The 17425-nt window shown below is 51.3% G+C and overlaps 1 protein-coding gene across 3 annotated transcripts in view; it reads left to right on the top strand.

Moving 5' to 3' along the window:
• The window catches only part of RBFOX3 (RNA binding fox-1 homolog 3), a 522015-nt gene that overhangs the window by 368323 nt on the left and 136267 nt on the right, over window positions 1-17425 (top strand). For 2 of the 3 annotated variants that reach the window (XM_031934305.1, XM_023211645.1), the window contains exon 4: window positions 8114-8153. The exons of the other annotated variant lie outside the window; for it this stretch is intronic. The gene's annotated coding sequence lies outside the window, so the exon portion shown is untranslated. The remainder of the gene's footprint in view (window positions 1-8113; window positions 8154-17425) is intronic. 3 annotated transcript variants of the gene reach the window in all.

The following is a 17425-nucleotide window of genomic DNA, read 5'->3' as shown; positions in this document are numbered from 1 at the left end:
TGGGAGTGGGGGTAAGCGGTGGGAGTGGGGGCGGGCGGTGGGAGTGGGGGCGGGCGGCGGGAGTAGAAGTGGGCGGTGGGAGTAGACGTGGGCGGTGGGAGTAGAAGCGGGCGGTGTGAATGGGTGAATAGTGCGAGGTGCTTCATGCCACTGAACTGTGCACCTAAAGATGGTTAAAATGGTACATTTTATGTTATGGGCATTTACCACAGAAAATTCAAACAAACCAAAAATTAGCTTCCAAATACATGTCAAAGGAACAACCATTTTCCCGGGGTCCTTTGGTCTGAACAGTCTTTCTCAGGGTCCGATTGTGTGAGGCCACCGTGGCATGTGTCGTCAATCCTCTCAGGGGTGGGCCAGTGAGTTCCGTTCAGCCCACAGGTGTGCGCTAAGTTCTGCTCCTGCAAAGCCAGCACCTTCCCCACGCCCTCCCACCTGAGGGCAGCCAGGTGCCTGCAGACCTCATCCCACCAGACAGAACCTCTAATATATCACCCAAGCCATTAACTGTGGTCGAGTCCGCAGTCCCAAATGGCACCCCTGGGCAAAGGCACATGGGCCTTGCAAAGCCCCCACAGCTGGAAGAGTCCACTGGCCACGGAAGGTTTGGGCTGATGTTGGGCGTTGAGGCTGCACACGTGCTGGGGTGGGAGGCAGGGTGGAGTTAGACCCGGCAATGAGCAAAAGGAGCACAGTGGGTTTGCTCCCGGGGCCACGTTGCTTTGCCCCCTGCTCACTCTGACGCTCCAGGCTTTACCCGGGAGTGCTCAGCCTGAGCAGAATAATCAGCTCTAAGCACAAGCTTGTGGTCAGGTGGGTCTTGACGCAAACTCCAGCTGCAGCCGCTACCAGCTGTGGCATTTAGGGCGAGCTGCTTCGCTTCCCCAAGCTTCAGATTTGATTCTGGAAACTAGAAGTGATCGTAGTGCCTGCCCCCTGGGGCGGTTGTAAAGCTGAAATGACATCATCAATGGCATAACGCCAGAAAAGCAGTCCCCAGCAGGTAGCCTGGCACACATTCAGCAAGCACTAGGCGTGCATGCTGCTGTCACAGGGCCCACAGCAGTGTCCACGCAGGCAGGGGGGAGTAAGGCCCCACTGGAGCAGAGCTAAAGGCCTAGAGTGCCTGGAAGGACCTTGAAAGGGGGACTCCAGGCAGGTTGCTGTGGAGCCCTGTCCGGGCTTCCTGGGAGAGGAGGCCAAACTGCTCTGAGCACAGCATGTGACCCCTAACCTCTGCCCTGCTGCCCTGTGGAGGCCCAGTAAGGGGATGGCCCTTCCCATGGGCCTAAGTATGGACTGTGTGCTCAAAATCCAAAGCCACTCCAGTGGCCACTGTGATGGCCAGAACCTGCCAGAACTCCCTGGTCTCGCTAATGATGGCTCAGAGCCATAAGCCAGATCCCCTCCCCTGCCCTCTCCTGCCCTGTGCTCCCTTCCCCTTCCCTCCCCTCTCCTTTCTCTCACCTCCTTTCCTCTCTAAAGGCAAATTTCTATTCAGAAGGAGGAGGAAAACATCACATTAAATAGATGTGGCTCTCCTGCTCTGATCACCATCATCACAAGCCAGGTTTAAGCCTCCACAGTTGATTTTTTATTTATAAAATTGCACCCCTCACCTCCAGTTCCCCTCAGGGAAAGAGCACAAACAGATCGTTTCAGAAAATCCGAAGTAACACAACAAGAGAGTGATGCACGGGGAGTTTCTCAAAGCTGCCTCGAGGACCCTCCACACGGCCTGCCCCCTACCCCGGGGCTCCTCAGGTAGCACCTCCTTCACCAGCAGCGGTAGCATGCTGGGAACCAGAGCTCCCGAGGTCTTTCCTGGCACCAGTGCCTCTGCTGCAGGAATAAATCTACTCTGACCATAAACTAGGTCCAAGCACCGTCACTGCACATTTAGGAAAACACGGAAGAAGAAAAGCAAAGAATAGAGTGAATATGTGGAAACTGTGTGTGCTGGACTGAATGTTGGTCACTCCTCAAAATTCCTATATAGAAGCCCTAAACCCCCCAAGGGATGGTATCTGGAGATGGGGCCTTTGGGAGGTGATTAGGGTTAGATAGGTCATAAGGGAGGGTCCCTTTGCAATGGGATTAGTGCCCTTACAAGAACAGACACCAGGGAGCCTGCTTTCACGCTGTCTCCTTGCCACGTGAAGACGCAGTGAGAAGGCGTCTGTCTACAAGCCAGGACAAGAGCCCTCGCCAGCACCCAACCACGCTGCTCCCTAATCATAAACTTCCAGCCTCCAGAACTGGGAGAAACACATTTCTGTTGTTTAAGCCGGCAGCCTATGGTATTATCATGGCAGCCAAAGTGACAAAAACCATCTCCCTGCTTCAGGCAATCAAGCTTCCTCCCGCACAAACAGCTCCATGTGATCACAGTCATCTTCCTCAGCACCGTCCACATCAACATCAGTTAGGTGTGCTCCCCTAAACCCTGGCACCAGGACAGGCCCCATTTTTCCCTACCCCTCTTCCCAGCCTGAATCCCATCTGCGGCTGATTCAGTTGTGCTTGTCAGTGGAGTTAAGAAGAGGTGCAGGTGTCCCAAAATGATGGAATCTCCACATATCACCTCCCGAGAAGCGCAGGATGGCGTTACACAGAGGGCTCAAACTTAAAGTGAAACAGGCCGAGTGCCGTGGTTCACACCTGTAGCCCCAGCACATTGGAAGGCCGAAGTGGGAGGATCACTTGAGGCCAGGAGTTCAAGACCAACCTGGGCAACATACTGAGACCCGCCCCCAAATCTCTACCAAAAAAAAATAAGAGAGAGAGAGAAAGAGAGAGAGATCCAGCCAGCCAGGCATGTTGGTGCATGCCTGTAGTCTCAGCTACTTGGGAGGCTGATGCAAGAAGGTGACTTGAGCCCTGGAGATCGAGGCTGCAGTGAGCTATGATTGTGCCACTGCACTCCAGCCTGGGCAACAGAGCAAGATCCTGCTCAAAAAAAAATTTTTTAGTTGAAAAATTTAAAAAATAAAGTGAAACAAACCAGAAAAACATCAGAGCATCCCCTTTCTCATCTTGGAATCAAGGGTAAGAATGTATCCCTAGGGCCGGGCATGGTGGCTCACGCCTGTAATCCCAGCACTTTGGGAGGCCGAGGCAGGCGGATCGTGAGGTCAGGAGATAGAGACCATGGGTGAAACCCCGTCTCTACTAAAAATACAAAAAAATAAGCTGGGCGCGATGGCAGGCGCCTGTAGTCCCAGCTACTCGAGAGGCTGAGACAGGAGAATGGCATGAGCCCGGGAGGTGGAGCTTGCAGTGAGCCGAGATCACACCATTGCATTCCAGCCTGGGAGACAGAGCGAGACTCCGTCTCAAAAAAAAAAAAAGAAGAAGAAGAATGTGTCCCTAATGGGGCTGACTTGAGGTCAATGATGTATATTCAGTGCCTGACACAGTAGATGTTCAATAAACAAGACACGTGATGGCCACTGCTAATACATTGACTTTATCAAAGAGCTGGGGACACATCCATGCAGAAATCCATGTTCCGCTTGCTCTGTGCCTTTCTAGACCTTCCCCGTAATCAAGTAACTCGCACCTAACTGGGGAGAGGAGGGACGTATGTGTGACGGCAAAGCCGAGGGGCCACCGATGAGTGGGAGTGGTCTGATTTCGACATGAGGGTTTTTTCCCAGCCGGTTGTCTTGCATGATCCACTAACGATGAGTTGTACTAAGGGACACGTCTGCTTTTCATTTCAAGGGCCACATAAGCAAGCCCCAGTTTAATTTCTGAAGAATGAGATGTTTTATGGACAGAAGACAGCTAGGGTTAAAGGCTTTGGGAGGTGGGAGACTTCCATTGTTTGGACGGAGTTCGATAAAGACAGAATCACGTGTCCTTGAGAAGAACTGCAGGGAGAAGCCCACAAGGACCTCGTCTTTGGAGGGACTGGTGCGAAGGTGGGAGGTTGAGCTGTGAGCCAGGTGGAATCAAGGGGCCTAAAGGAGAGACAGGACAGAAGGGAGAACAAGAGAAAAGGCCTCTCCGGGTGGATAAATGCACATCCGTGGCTGGGGTTCCCCAAGAGCAAATATTACTCTCAAAGGATCCAATCCCATGCTTCAAAACAGGGGTCCAGCTCTGACCTCTGGAGGCAAACGCTTACCCGTTACAAGGCCATTCCATTGTTCATTCAGAAGCATCCTTTCCTTTCCATGCCTCTGGTCCATGGTGGCCCCACACCAGTGTCTGAGGACACTGGAACCTCTAAGATATGGCCTCTGCCCGTGGGGGTGTCACAGTCTAGTGGGAAGGCAGACCACGGGCTCCACATTGGACGCTCACCGTCTGGGAGTGTGGAGACAATCTGAGCCTGGCAGGCGGTTCTTGCTCTGTCTGGGCTTTGCTGAAGGGCGTGACTGCACGTGCACTTGGGGAAGTCGGCACCACTGTGCTGATCCCTGTGTTCCTCCATGAACCGTGAACCTGATTCACGGAGGCAAACATTACCATAATTGATTATCCCGCTGAGCGGCTGAGAGCAGTGTTTGCTAACAGTGAGGCTGAGAATCAGCTCCGTGTTTCATGACCCTGGGAGCATGCCCGTGGGATGTCATCCGAAAGGCCCGTGGAGTGGGAATGAACCCGGGGGCCTCCCTCCTTCCGCCACCCCCAGGATTGGGTAGGTGGGGCAGGGACCAGAGACAGAAAATGCTAGGAATACAGAAGAGGATGGGGAGCCAGCATTCATCTCAGAAACACAAAGCCAGGCGCCATCCCAGGGACAGGCAGCCAGGCCACCGCGGGAGTGGGCCGCTCCGCACGGAGACCACCTTCCTTTTCATGCGCAAGGGCCTCCCGGGAGGTGCAGGGAATTTCATGACCCTGGAGGTTCTGTGAAAGGATGGAGGACGAAGCTGGGCTTGGGGAGCTCCTGGCCCGAAGAGCCAGGAAAACAGGTTGGACCCTGTGGTTGAGGCATCAGGCTCGACTGGCTCTTTGACCCTCCCTCTAGTACTGGAGCTTTCAAAAATGAAGACTCTTTGGTGATTGAAATGGGGCCCAGCCTCCGGGCCTCCAGATGCCACTGCAACCCCTGGGTTCACACAGTGCAGGTAGGACGTATTTCACCTTGACCAAATAAAAACACTCGTAAGTGTGTGACACATTTAAGAGAACTTGAGGGATGCCAGCAATCTCTCAGGAGAGAAGGGTTGGCAGAGGCAGGGAAGCTGGGGGGGATGGGGTGGGGTGAACAGGGTGCTCTGCCAGCTCCCATCTGGGCTGATGTGGCCCAAAGACTGGGAATTCCAGAGCCAAAAGGTGTTACTGTGCTGGGAGGAAATCTAAGGACAGAGCCTGGGCCAGTAGAGGAGAAAGGACAGGGGACACGGAGGCGTTCTGGAAGAGAGGTGAAGCCCTGAATCCTTGGCTTAGTCCTGCTTCACCTTCTCAGCCCACGGGCCCGAGCCTGCCTCCAGCAGAGCCACAGACATACTCTTCCAAGGCTCCAGACCTGGCTCCAGATCCACATGCCTGGCTGTGGGTTTGTTCAGTGGGGCTGGATTCAATGGAACCAAATTGTATTGAATCGGAAGAAGAACTCACTTCAGGAAAAGAAATCACCAATAAGAAAATCCAGCTGGGTGCGGTGGCTCACACGGTAATCCCAGCACTCTGGGAGGGCAAGGCAGGTGGATCGCCTCAGGTCAGGTGTTCAAGACCAGCCTGACCAACATGGTAAAACCCTATCTCTACTAAAAATACAAAAAATAGCCAGGCATGGTGGCGCATGCGTGTAATCCCAGCTGCTTTGGAGGCTGAGTCGGGAGAATCGCTTGAACCAGAGAGGCGGAGGTTGCAGTGAGCTGAGATCGCACCATTGCACTCCAGCCCAGGCGACAGAGCGAGACTCCGTCTCAAAAAAAGAAAAAATCCCCCAAATTAACGAAGGCAGCAGTTGATGCAAGCCATTCAGATGACACATTTCCTTTCGAAGTGACTCTCTCTCACTGGCAGTGCCTTCCAATCACACCTGCCCTTCTCAGCGTCACTTTGTGAGTTGTGTGTGGAAACGGCTCCACGGGCCGGAAGTTACCTTTGCCCTTTTACTGGGGAGGAGAACAGGGACTCCACGGAGCTACCTTGGAAATGGGCTGCCCAGTGCCCAGTTCAAGTTCAGCTGCTCTGTGGCCCACAGCCCTCCCTGATGTGGCTGGGAGGGGCCCGCCGATGACGTACCCAATACTGCCGTTGTGATGTGCACAAACCCAGCAGGGAAGCCAGGCCCTATGCAGTTCTGTGTTCTGTGGCCACATTCATTCTCGCCTCCCACAGGGTGGGGTACTCCTTTCCACCTGCGGGTGAGACAGGCAGCTCGGGTAACCTACTCTGGGGGACAGGCCGGCAGACCCAGTTACTGTGGTCACAGTCGCTTCACCAGCTGGGGCCTTGGTTTCTTTATCTGAAGAATGGGAAGAGTAAGAAGTGTACCTGCCTGCTAGAGCTGTTGGGAGGGCTCAATGAAGCAATGTAGAGGAAGTGCCTGGCTCATAAACCATGCAAACGAAACGACCGCTGTTACCTTTTTACAGTGATGTGGATGAGGATAGTGGTGGTGATTTTTCTAGATCTGAAGAAAGAGGCCCAGTCTGACCGTCTTTCAATTACAGAAGCTTTTTACTTGCTTTTAGTTTTTACACTAAGTTTTAAAAAAATACGCACACACACACATATGCACGGGAGGCCGGGGGCAGGGAGTGGCGTCTTAACAGCTATGGATATTCTTTTTGGAGTGACGAAAAGGTTCAGGCATCAGAGAGCAGTGGTGATTGACAGCAGTGTGAATGTACTCAATACCACTGAATTGTACATTCGGAAATGGTTAAAATTGCACATTTTATGTTATGTGCATTTTACAATTTAAAAATGTGCAAATCATGTACACAGAAAATTATGAAACATTACTAAAACAAAGGAAGAAAATCTAAGTTTGCTTAAAGCACACTGTACACACACCCCTTTGTTCCTAAACTCCTCAATGACATACTAAGTAAGAAAAGAAAGGTGTCCAGGCACGTGTGTGAAGTCCCAGGCCCCGGGGAGCTAGCTCTGTGACTTAGGCAGGAGCGGATACCCTGGCCCCAGGCCCTGGATCATAAAGTGAGTGAGTGGTGGTCCTTGCCAGTCTGCCCATATCACTGAGCCGTTCCTGCTGCTGGTAGGTGCACCTGACTCACAGTAACACACAACGATTGCCTCTAGAATTATGTGTTTGATGGGATTTAGAATTTGCTAAATTACTTTTCTTTAATAACATAAAATGAACATGCAGGCCGAGGCGGGTGGATTGCCTGAGCTCAGGAGATCGAGGCCACCCTGGGTAACATGGCGAGACCCCGTCTCTACTAAAAATACAAAAAATTAGCTGGGCTTGGTGGCACACACCTGTACTCCCAGCTAGTCGGGCGGCTGAGGCACAAGAATCGCTCGAACCTGGGAGGCAGAGGTTGCAGTGAGCCAAGATCACGCCATTGCACTCCAGACTGGGCGACAGAGCGAGACTCCGTCTCCAGAAACAAATTAAATAAATAAATAAAATGAATGTGCATGCCATGACTGCACTCACAGTGACAGTGACCCCCGCCCTACACCTGGAGGAGGAAGCAAATCCCCGCAGCAAATCCCTGCAGCGTGGCAGAGGAAACCCAGTGTGAAACTAAATGTCACCATCAACAAGCCACAAGGCCTGCATTCGTGGACAACCTCGAACCAGGTGGTAGGGTGCTAGGAGAAGAGGAAAGGGATTGCTTGGAGTTTGAGGCAACGGAAAGAAAGAGAGGGGGAGAGAAAGGAACATCCAGAGTAACAGAGAAAATGAGTCTGAAACCTCTGGGTGGCCGGTCCACCGTGCCCTGTTTTGCTTTATCTCTGCCTGTTATCTAAATGCTGCCTCCCAGCCATGCTTGAGATGCAGATGGCAGCCGGAGGTTAACCCGGGCAGGATTCCTCGGACTCCCAGGGAGATGATGCTTCCACCTCCAGACTTCCCTAGTCGATGAGCAAATAGCATCGCCAGCAACCAGATGCATGATGACAACATTGATTGTGATTCTCTCTCCTTTCTCTCTTTTTCTTTTCTTAGAGAGCCCAGAGTGCCTCGGGGAAAATTGGCTGAATAAAAGGTATAAAGACTTCTCTATTTTTCCTGAATAGTTTTTGACAGATATGAGCATGTTGAACATCTTGGGAGCTGCTGATAATGAAAGCCCGGAGTTTCTGGGATTTCCCAGCCACTGGAGGGAGGAAGAGTTTGGGGGCTGAGGAGGGAAAGCTTGGCACCGTTACGCACCTCCGTGTCGTCTTCTCTCTTGTCCCCCGTGGGCGAGCCCAAAATGTGCTGGGGAAAGCAGGACTGGGGGCCAGAGGGGCTAAAGGGGAAATGGATAAATGGGGTAAGGATGGAGGACGATTGTTTTTAGGCAATTCTGGTTGGCCTGAGAAGCAGTGTCACTGCCTTCCTGATCCTTTCCCTCCCCCAACCCCAAGGTCCCCCACCCCAGCTGCTCCATGCATGGCCACCCATCCCTCAGGCAGTCCCAGCTCGCTGGTCCAGGGTGGTCCGACTTACCTCCATGGCCTCGTCTCCTTGGGGAAAGGGGCTTCAGATATCGGCTCAGTTCCCAGTGTTGACCCTTGCTGGGGGACTGGCTGCTACGGCCTAAGCCCATTGGTTCATTGCTCCGTACCTCCAACCCCATTACCCACCTGTGGCTGACCCCCTCCACGGATTCACTTGCAGAGTTTTACTTTAGGGAGATTTTTATACAAGTACGATGCTTCTGGACTTTCGATGGGGTTAAGTCATGATAAACCCATCATAAGGTGAAAATATTGTAAGTCAAAAATGCATTCAATGGACCGGCCGTGGTGGCTCATGCTTGTAGTCCCAGTACTTTGGGAGGCCAAGGTGGGCAGATCACCTGAGGTCAGGAGTTCAAGACCAGCCTGGCTAACATGGCGAAACCCCATCTCTACAAAAAATACAAAAATTAGCCAGGCATGGTGGCGGGCATCTGTAGTCCCAGCTACTGGTAGGCTGAGGCGGGAGAATCGTTTGAACTCGGGAGGCAGAGGTTGCATGAGCTGAGATCACACCACTGCACTCCAGCCTGGTCAACAGAGCAAGACTCTGTCTCAAAAAAAAAAAAAAAAAAAAGCATTTAATACCCCTAAAAAACCCAACGAACATAAAGTCGAAAAATTCTAAGTCAATTGTAAGTCAAACCTTCGTAAGTTGGAGATTATCTGTAATGTATATTTATTGAGAACAAAATTAGAAAATGCAGACTTGCCACGAATTTGCAGCCCTCGGCCCTCAAGGGGCCTCTCTTCTGCTAGGTCCTGGGTCTTGGGTGGTGTGTGTACAAGGCCAGCACAGCGTTTTTCAAAAACCAGGACCAGAAAGTAGATCCGTCGGGGTTAAAGGAGTACGAAGTCTTCTTCAGCTAAAACTAGAAAAGTTGGGCACACTTTTTTGTACTGCGTTTGCCCTAAGCCCACCCTTGGCTCAGAAGTGGGCACTGACCAAATGGCCTGGAGCTAGACCTGACATTAGAGCCAGACCTGAGCCGGGTGCTTCTGTCCTAGAAGCCGGTCACCTCGTAGCCACTAAGGGCTGCGGGCAGAGGCAGCTCGGGCTCTGCTCCCCGCTTTCCGGCTTTCCGGCAGGAAGAGGACAAAGAGACAGAGCCCAGGGGATCCCCTTCACAGGGCCTCGGGCTTCACACAGTGGGCCGTGTGTAACAGGGTTCCCCCTACCGAGTAGGCGCCCCTGTCTGTCAAGGTTAGATGCAGTTTTCCTTGGGAGGAGGGTGGAATGCCGCCGAGTGCTGGCCTCACGGGCGCCCCCAAGTGTTCACCACGAGTAGGGCAGCAGCCTTCACACAGCCTCCTCCTGAGTTGCCACTGCTATAAACTGAATCTATTTTACAGGGAAGCATCGGAAGGAGCCTCCTGGTGAGTCTTTTGTAGAATAAAGAATCCATTTGTGGGGCCGGGCACGGTGGCTCACGCCTGTAATCCCAGCACTTTGGGAGGCCAAGGCGGGCATATCACCTGAGGTCAGGAATTCAAGACAAGCCTGGCTGATGTAGTGGAACTCCATCTCTACTAAAAATACAAACCTTAGCCGGGCATGGTGACAGGCACCTATAATCCCAGCTACTCGGGAGGCTGAGGCACGAGAATCGCTTGAACCCGGGAGGCAGAGGTTGCAATGAGCCAAGATTGCACCACAGCACTCCAGCCTGGGCAACAGAGCGAGACTCCATCTAAAAAAAAAAAAAAAAAAGTCCATTTGTACTCTAAGTATTGATGCGGTCATTTGCCTGGCCCCGTAAACTTGGATGTTTTCTAAATAGCTTTATTGAAGTACAATGGGGATATGATAAACTTCACATAGAGTATGCAATTTGATAAGCTTTGATATATATGTATACCCATGACACCATCACCACCATCAAGAGAATGGTTGTGATCATCACCCACAACCATTACATTGTGCCCCTTTGTAATCTCTTCCTCACACCCCACCCAATCCTCTCTTCCAAGGCAAGTACTGACTCTGCTTCTTGTCGCTGTAGAATATTTATATTTTCTGGAGTTTTATGTAAATAGAATCGTAGCATCCGTCTTCATTTTCTGCTTGCCTTCCTCCACTCATCATAGTTATTCGGAGGCTCTTCTCTGATGTTGTACATAGAAATACTTTTTTCCTTGTTCTGGCCAAGTAGTATTCCATGCGGGGATTGAGCTACAAAGCGCTGACTCATTCACTCCTTGAAGGACATTTGGGCTGTTTCCAGTCTGGGGCTGTTACAGATACAGCTGCTGTGAATATGTGTGTGCAAGTCTGTGCATGGACATATTGTTTCTTTTCTCTTGGATGAAATGGCTGGATCTCAAGGTAAGTGTATTTTAACGCCCTAAATAAGTGCCAAACAGTTTTCCAAAGTGGTTGCACGACTTCACATTCCCACCAGCCGTGGGTGAGAATTGCAGTTCTTCAGCCTCCTCAACCTTGGTGTTGTCAGTCTTCATAACTTTAGCCATTCGACGAGGTGTGTCGTGGTAGCTCGCTGTGGTTTTGATCTATATTTCCCTAGTGACTAATGATGTTGAGAATCTATTCATGTGGTTATTTGGCATTTATTATGTCTTCTTTGCTAAAATGTAAAGAGATTTTTTTCTCCTATGCTTTCTTCTAGATGTTCTGTAGTTTCAGGTTTTATATTTGGTTCCACGATTTATCTCGAATTAGCTTTTGTGCATGGGGCGAGCTATGGATTGAAGTTTATTTTTCTCCATATGAATGTCCAATGATTCCACTATTACTTGTTAAAAACATCATCCTTTCCCCCATTGAATTGTCCCTGCAGTCTTATCAAAAATCAGTTGTCATGATTTCTGGTTTTGATATTCTGTTTCTTGGATCTCTTGGCCTGTCTTGATGCCAGTCCTACCACAGCTATTACAGTGATTGTTATGGCTTCCTAGTAAGTCTTGAAACCAGTTAATCTTCCCGTCCTTTGTCCTTCTTTTTCAAAGTTGTATTGGCTCTTCTAGGCCCCTTACATTTCTATATGAATTTTAGAATTAGTGTGAATTTCTAAGAAAAAAAAAATGCCTGCTGAGATTTTGATCGGGATTGAACTGAATCTGTAAGTCAGTTTGAGGGATTGATATGCCAATATCACCTCCAATTGTAATCCCCATGTGTCAAGGGCAGGGCCAGGTAGAGGTAATTGGACCATGGGGGTGGTTTTCCCCATGCTGTTCTCATGATAATGGGTGAGTCTCACGCGATCTGATGGTTTTATGAGTGTCTGGTATTTCCACGCTTGCACTCATTCTATCTCCTGCCGCCCTGTGAAGAGGCGTCTTCCGCCATGATTGTAAGTTTCCTGAGGCCTCCCCAGCCATGTGGAACTGTGAGTCAATTAAACCTCCTTCCTTTATAAATTACTCCATCTCGGGTATTTCTTCATAGCAGCATGAGAACGGACTAATACAGCACTCATTGACATCTTAACAATACTGGGCCTTCTGACTCATAAACAAGGTATTTCTCTCCATTTATTTAGAACTTCTTTAATTTCATCAATGGTTTATGGTTTTCAGTGTACGGATTTTGCACATCTTTTCTTAGATTTATGCCAATGTCATTCATATTTCAATGCTCCTTAAAATGGTATTTTTCTTTCAATTTCTGATTGATTGTTGCTAGCGCATAGAAACAAAATAGATTTTTTGTACATTGATCTTGTGTCCTGCAGCTTTGCTAAATCCATTTACTAGTTCTAGTAGATTTTGTGTCAATTCCGTCAGATTTTCTGTATAAATGATAATGTTAACAAAGGCAATTTTCTTTTACAATAAATACAGCCCCAATGTGCCCGGGGCTGTATTTATTCTAGGTCTGATTGTTCCTGCTACTAAGGCAAGACTCTGCATGCTCTACCCAGTGCCCCATGAACAGTAAAGAGTTCCTGTTCCAGTCCGACTAGTGAGGACTGAGCTACTCCTGGCCCTGTGAGGGTGCCGAGTGCTGTGTCCTTCATCCCTCCGGGGGGTTCTCGCCTCAGCCTTGGGTGGTTTCCTCCAAAGCTTGTGCTGATCGGTACTCAGCTGAGTGCTCAGTGGGACCCTCTGAGTATCTGTAGAGCTCTTTCTCTGTCCAGCTGTCTTCTCCCCATTGCTCTGTCTTATAACTCCAGCTACCTTGGCTCCCCACCTCTCAGCTCTGTCTCCTCAACTCAGGGACTACACCAGGCTTGACCTGGGGTCCCTGCACCATGGCCTGAAAACTTCCTCAAGACAATCAGCTGGAACGACCATGCAGCTCCGGTATGACCATCACTGGGGGATCACTGCCCTTCACTGTATCTTGTCTACTGTCTCAGAAACTAGTCTTCAGCTTGTTGTTATTGTTCTAGGAGGCAGACACATCAGTCCCCATTTCTCCATCTTGACCAGAAGCAGAACTGTTTTCTTCTTTACACCCAAGCAGTCTCTGCAGTAACTGCCCAGCTGCTGGAACAAACCCAGGCACATACACAGGCTGGGCCTGGCCCTTGTCCCCAGTCCCCTGCAGGGTGGAAGGAGATGAGCTGCAGGGATGTCAGAGCACTTGTGGGCCTGGGACACACAGTCCTAGTGTAGAGACAGACACCCTGGCTTGCCATGCCTCGAGAACAGCCTCCTCTCCTCAATGAGGAGGGCTCTGCAGGAGCCAGAACTTAGCTCTGGAAAGGCTTAGCAAGAAGACTGCTTCACAGTGTTTCTTCTCAGGAACATTTTGATTGTAAATAAGGAGAGCCTGGCGCCATGGCTCACGCCTATAATCCCAGCACTTTGGGAGGCCGAGGCGAGCGGATCACGAGGTCAGGAGATTGAGACCAGCCTGGCCAACATGGTGAAACCCTGTCTCTACTGAAAAAAACAAAAACTTAGCCAGGTGTGGTGGCACACGCCTGTAGTCCCAGCTACTCGGGAGGCTGAAGCAGGAGGATTTCTTGAACCCAGGAGGCAGCAGTTGCAGTGAGCCAAGATCACACCACTGCACTCCAGCCTGGGTGACAAAACGAGACTCCATCTCAAAAATAAATAAATAAATAAATAAAATAAGAGAACATGAGAGAAAAACAATGCCTCCAAGCCTCTCAAAGACTGAGTAGTAAGGAACACGAGAAAACTGGGGAGAAGGGAACCTAGAGGCCACCAGCAACCCAACCAGCCTCATCATCACTACGTGTCACCATGCCTCGGGGCTGCACCCTCCTTGCCCCCAGTGAGAATAGCTGAGGAGGACCCATGAGAAGCTGAGCCTATTTGGTCTTAAATTGTGGTCCCTGCACCTGCCTCAGCTGAGTCAGACACACCCAATCCTTTATCTGGGCACAGCATCTCCAGCTGATAAGGAGCTTGGACACAGGTCATCACAAGTGACATCTGCCATCCCATGTCATCCTTACAACAGGCCTGTTCAGAAGGCAGGAGCAATGCTGGTGGCCCCATTCTACAAATGAGGAAACTGAGGCTTAGGATGGGTCAGTTATTTGCCCAGGCCCACGTTAGAAGTGGCCAAGGCAAGACCACAGCCCTGGTTGTTCAGGCTTCTTTTCACACTGAGAATTTGCCTGGAGAAGTCAAGGCTCCCTGTAGGAGACTGTGGATTTCACAGGCTTGGATTTCTGAGCCCATTCCCACCCGCACCTCCTCATGCCGCCCCAAAGGAGCTCTCTGACCAGTAGGAGACACAGAGGACTCCACCCTTCCTGGCCCACATGAGCTCTCCTGTCTTTTTTTTTTTTTTTTGAGATGGAGTCTTGCTCTGTCACCCAGGCTGGAGTGTAGTGGCACCATCTCGGCTCACTGCAACCTCCATCTCCCAGGTTCAAGCGATTCTCCTGCTTCAGCCTCTTGAGTAGTTGGGATTACAGATGTGCACCACCACACTTGGCTAATTTTTTTGTATTTTTAGTAGAGATGGGGTTTCGCCATGTTGGTCAGGCTGGTGTCAAACTCCTGACCTCAAGTGATCCGCCCACCTCGGCCTCCCAAAGTGCTGGGATTACAGATGTGAGCCACCATGCCCAGCCCTGTCCTTTGTCCTTTTTTTTTTTTGGAGACAGAGTCTCATTCACACTGTCACCCAGGCTGGAGTGCAATGGCACAGTCTTGGCTCACTGTAACCTCCGCCTACCATGCTTGAGCCATTCTCCTGCCTCAGCCTCCCAAGTAGCTAGGATTGCAGGCATATGCCACCATGCCTGGCTAATTTTTTTGTATTTTTAGTAGAGATGGGGTTTCACCATACTGGCCAGGCTGGTCTTGAACTCCTGACCTCAAGTGATCTGCCTGCCTCGGCCTCCCAACATGCCAGGATTACAGGCATGAGCTGCTGCACCTGGCCCTCTCCTGTCCTTTGAGAGAACATTTCCACTGTCAGAGCTGCTAACTGCCTAGCTTCATGGGACTGCAAGGCTCCTGCCTCACCAGAGTGTTTTGTAAGGAGTCAGGTGGCAGAAGCGCTTGGTATGCGCACATATGTGTTTGGACTAGTGCATCAGTTAGGCTACTGTGATGGGGAAATAAAGAGCAATGCCCCAGAATGTTGACCACAAAGGGTTAACCCAAACTCACGGCCATTCCTGACTCTGAGAAGGCCAAAGCCGCTTTGCTCCACATCCGGGATGCAGCGCGGGCACTGCTTGTTGGCCAATCAGCTCCCAAACGCTCAAGTTCTGCATCACGGAACCTGAAGAGGGTCCCTGGTGTCTCCCTCGGCTTTCTGGATGTATCCAGTTGGGTGGTTTTGTGCTACCCATGAAAGAAGCAGGACATTAAACATTTGAGATAGGATTGGAGGACAACGGAAAGAAATCTCTGTGTGGGTGTGTGTGTGTGTGTGTGTGGAAGTATAAAAACCCCAAGTCTGTGTTTTCCCCAGAGTATTAATTACAGCTGGAGAGGAGGCTTGTCCGGGCATGTTCCGCTGGGGCAGAGTAATTTCTCCCTGGTTTTCGGGGAGCACGAGGCGTCACAGTGCAGAGAGCAGGACACACACCTCTCTCTCAGGCTTCATGGCTGCCCCGCCTGCTCCGGAGTGGACAGCTTTGCCAAAGCACAAGCCGGAGGGAACGCAGAGAGCCCGTGGATAGTGCCAGGGAGGATAGGCAAGATAGTGAGGTCTTGACACAATCCCACTCAAGACAGAACAGACGACAAGAGAGGCCTGTGAGCAGCTTAGAAGGAGGAGCAGGCCAGGCTCCCTCCTACGGAGGAAGGGCAGGGAAGACATGCGTCCCCGGCCGGCCTGGCTGCCCACACCTGGGTCCTTCTGACCCTGCAGGCCTTACATTGAGGCTGATTGCAGGGCCCCTGGTCTCTCCAGGGGATCCACAGAGGGAGGTCCACAAAGAAGGCGGGTTTTATCGCTGTTGGTGGCTAAAATGTTTCGGTACCTATCTGCTCCCCACTAAGCAAAGTGGAGGTCCCTGCAATGTGATGGTTACGATTCAGGACCTCACTAGCCTTGGCATTACCAGCTCAGGAGGAAAAACCAACACGGCCCCAAGCACACCTTCCCTGCCCCTGGATTTCTCCCACCCTTACCTGGATACTGAGGCCACCTGCCTGCATCCCTTGGGCTGGTCAGGGTCTTCCTGGGCACTTTGCTTTTTGCCTCTTGGCCATCACATGTGCTCCAGTCATAAGCCATGGAACAGTGAGTAACCCCTGCCAGTCAGCCTCCCCACACCACTATCCCCCAGCCAACCATGAGCAGGGCCCTGTGCTGAATCCTTCTCTATGGCAGAGTCCCCCAGTGGCATGAGAGACCTGCTCATCTCATGTGCAGTGAGCACACATGACATGCTTGAGATGCAACAAAGGAGCCAAACAAAGCCCCTGCCCTGGGCGAGCTGATGCTCAAACAATACTCACCACCTCCTGGGGTGGGCTGGACATCTGGCATCCATGGGGGCACCTCCGTCTGGTCTATGGGATTGAAGGACACCAGCCTGGGAGGAAAAGGGGAAACCACCCCGAAACTGAGACCCAACCTGCCTCCGTGGATGTTCCCTGGCTCGCTGCTTCCCTGGATCTCTCAGGACTTACTTTGTCCCTCCTCTGCTGGAATTAGCCTCTGGGGACTCAACACACAGTACTGGTGGTCTCGGCCAAAACCAGCAAGAAGTCTCCATGGCTCCTTTGCTGGGTGTCCAGCCTGCCAACTGGCTGGTGCTTGCAGATGAGTTAGAGGAAGAGGGAAGGAGAGAGGGAGGAGACTCGGGAGTAAGAAAGGGGAGCGAGACGGGGTTGGAGGCACTGCAGCCTTCTGCTGCTTCTGCAGATCCTCCACGCAGGCCAGAGCGCGAGGTCACTGCCCAGAATGCTGAGTGGGTTCCCCCAGGCCTGGCAGGTCCCAGAGCCTCCCGAGCAACTTCGCAGAGCTGGAGTATGTCCTTATGCAGTCTCACGCTGGTATAGAAATTTGCCAGCCTCACGCTCCCTCTTTCCTAACTCACATACCTGCGAATGCTCATGTCCCTTGATTAATGGTGATTTCTTTTTGTCCAATACCTGTGTGCCAGACCCTCCACCTTGGTGATTGCTAAACCCGCATAGTCACCCCGGGAAGGCAGATGTTGCTGTCCCCGCTCTACCAAAAAGGGAACGGAGGCTCAGAGAGGTTAAGTAATCTGCTCAAAGGTGCCCAGCAGGACAGCAGCTGTTCTGGAATTTGATCTCAGGTGTGAGTGTTGCCACATCCCGGGCTCCTTCTGCTCCACAGGGTGATGCCCAGGACATGCTGGGTGCAGTCACAGACCCCAGGCGTTCTCCTGGCCATGGTGGGAAGGATAGCAGGTGACTGTCTTAGCCATGGTGGGAA

The sequence above is a fragment of the Piliocolobus tephrosceles genome, chromosome 16 (genome assembly GCF_002776525.5).
Source record: "Piliocolobus tephrosceles isolate RC106 chromosome 16, ASM277652v3, whole genome shotgun sequence".
NCBI classification, from domain to species: domain Eukaryota; kingdom Metazoa; phylum Chordata; class Mammalia; order Primates; family Cercopithecidae; genus Piliocolobus; species Piliocolobus tephrosceles.
This window is presented reverse-complemented; position numbering and strand designations above follow the sequence as displayed.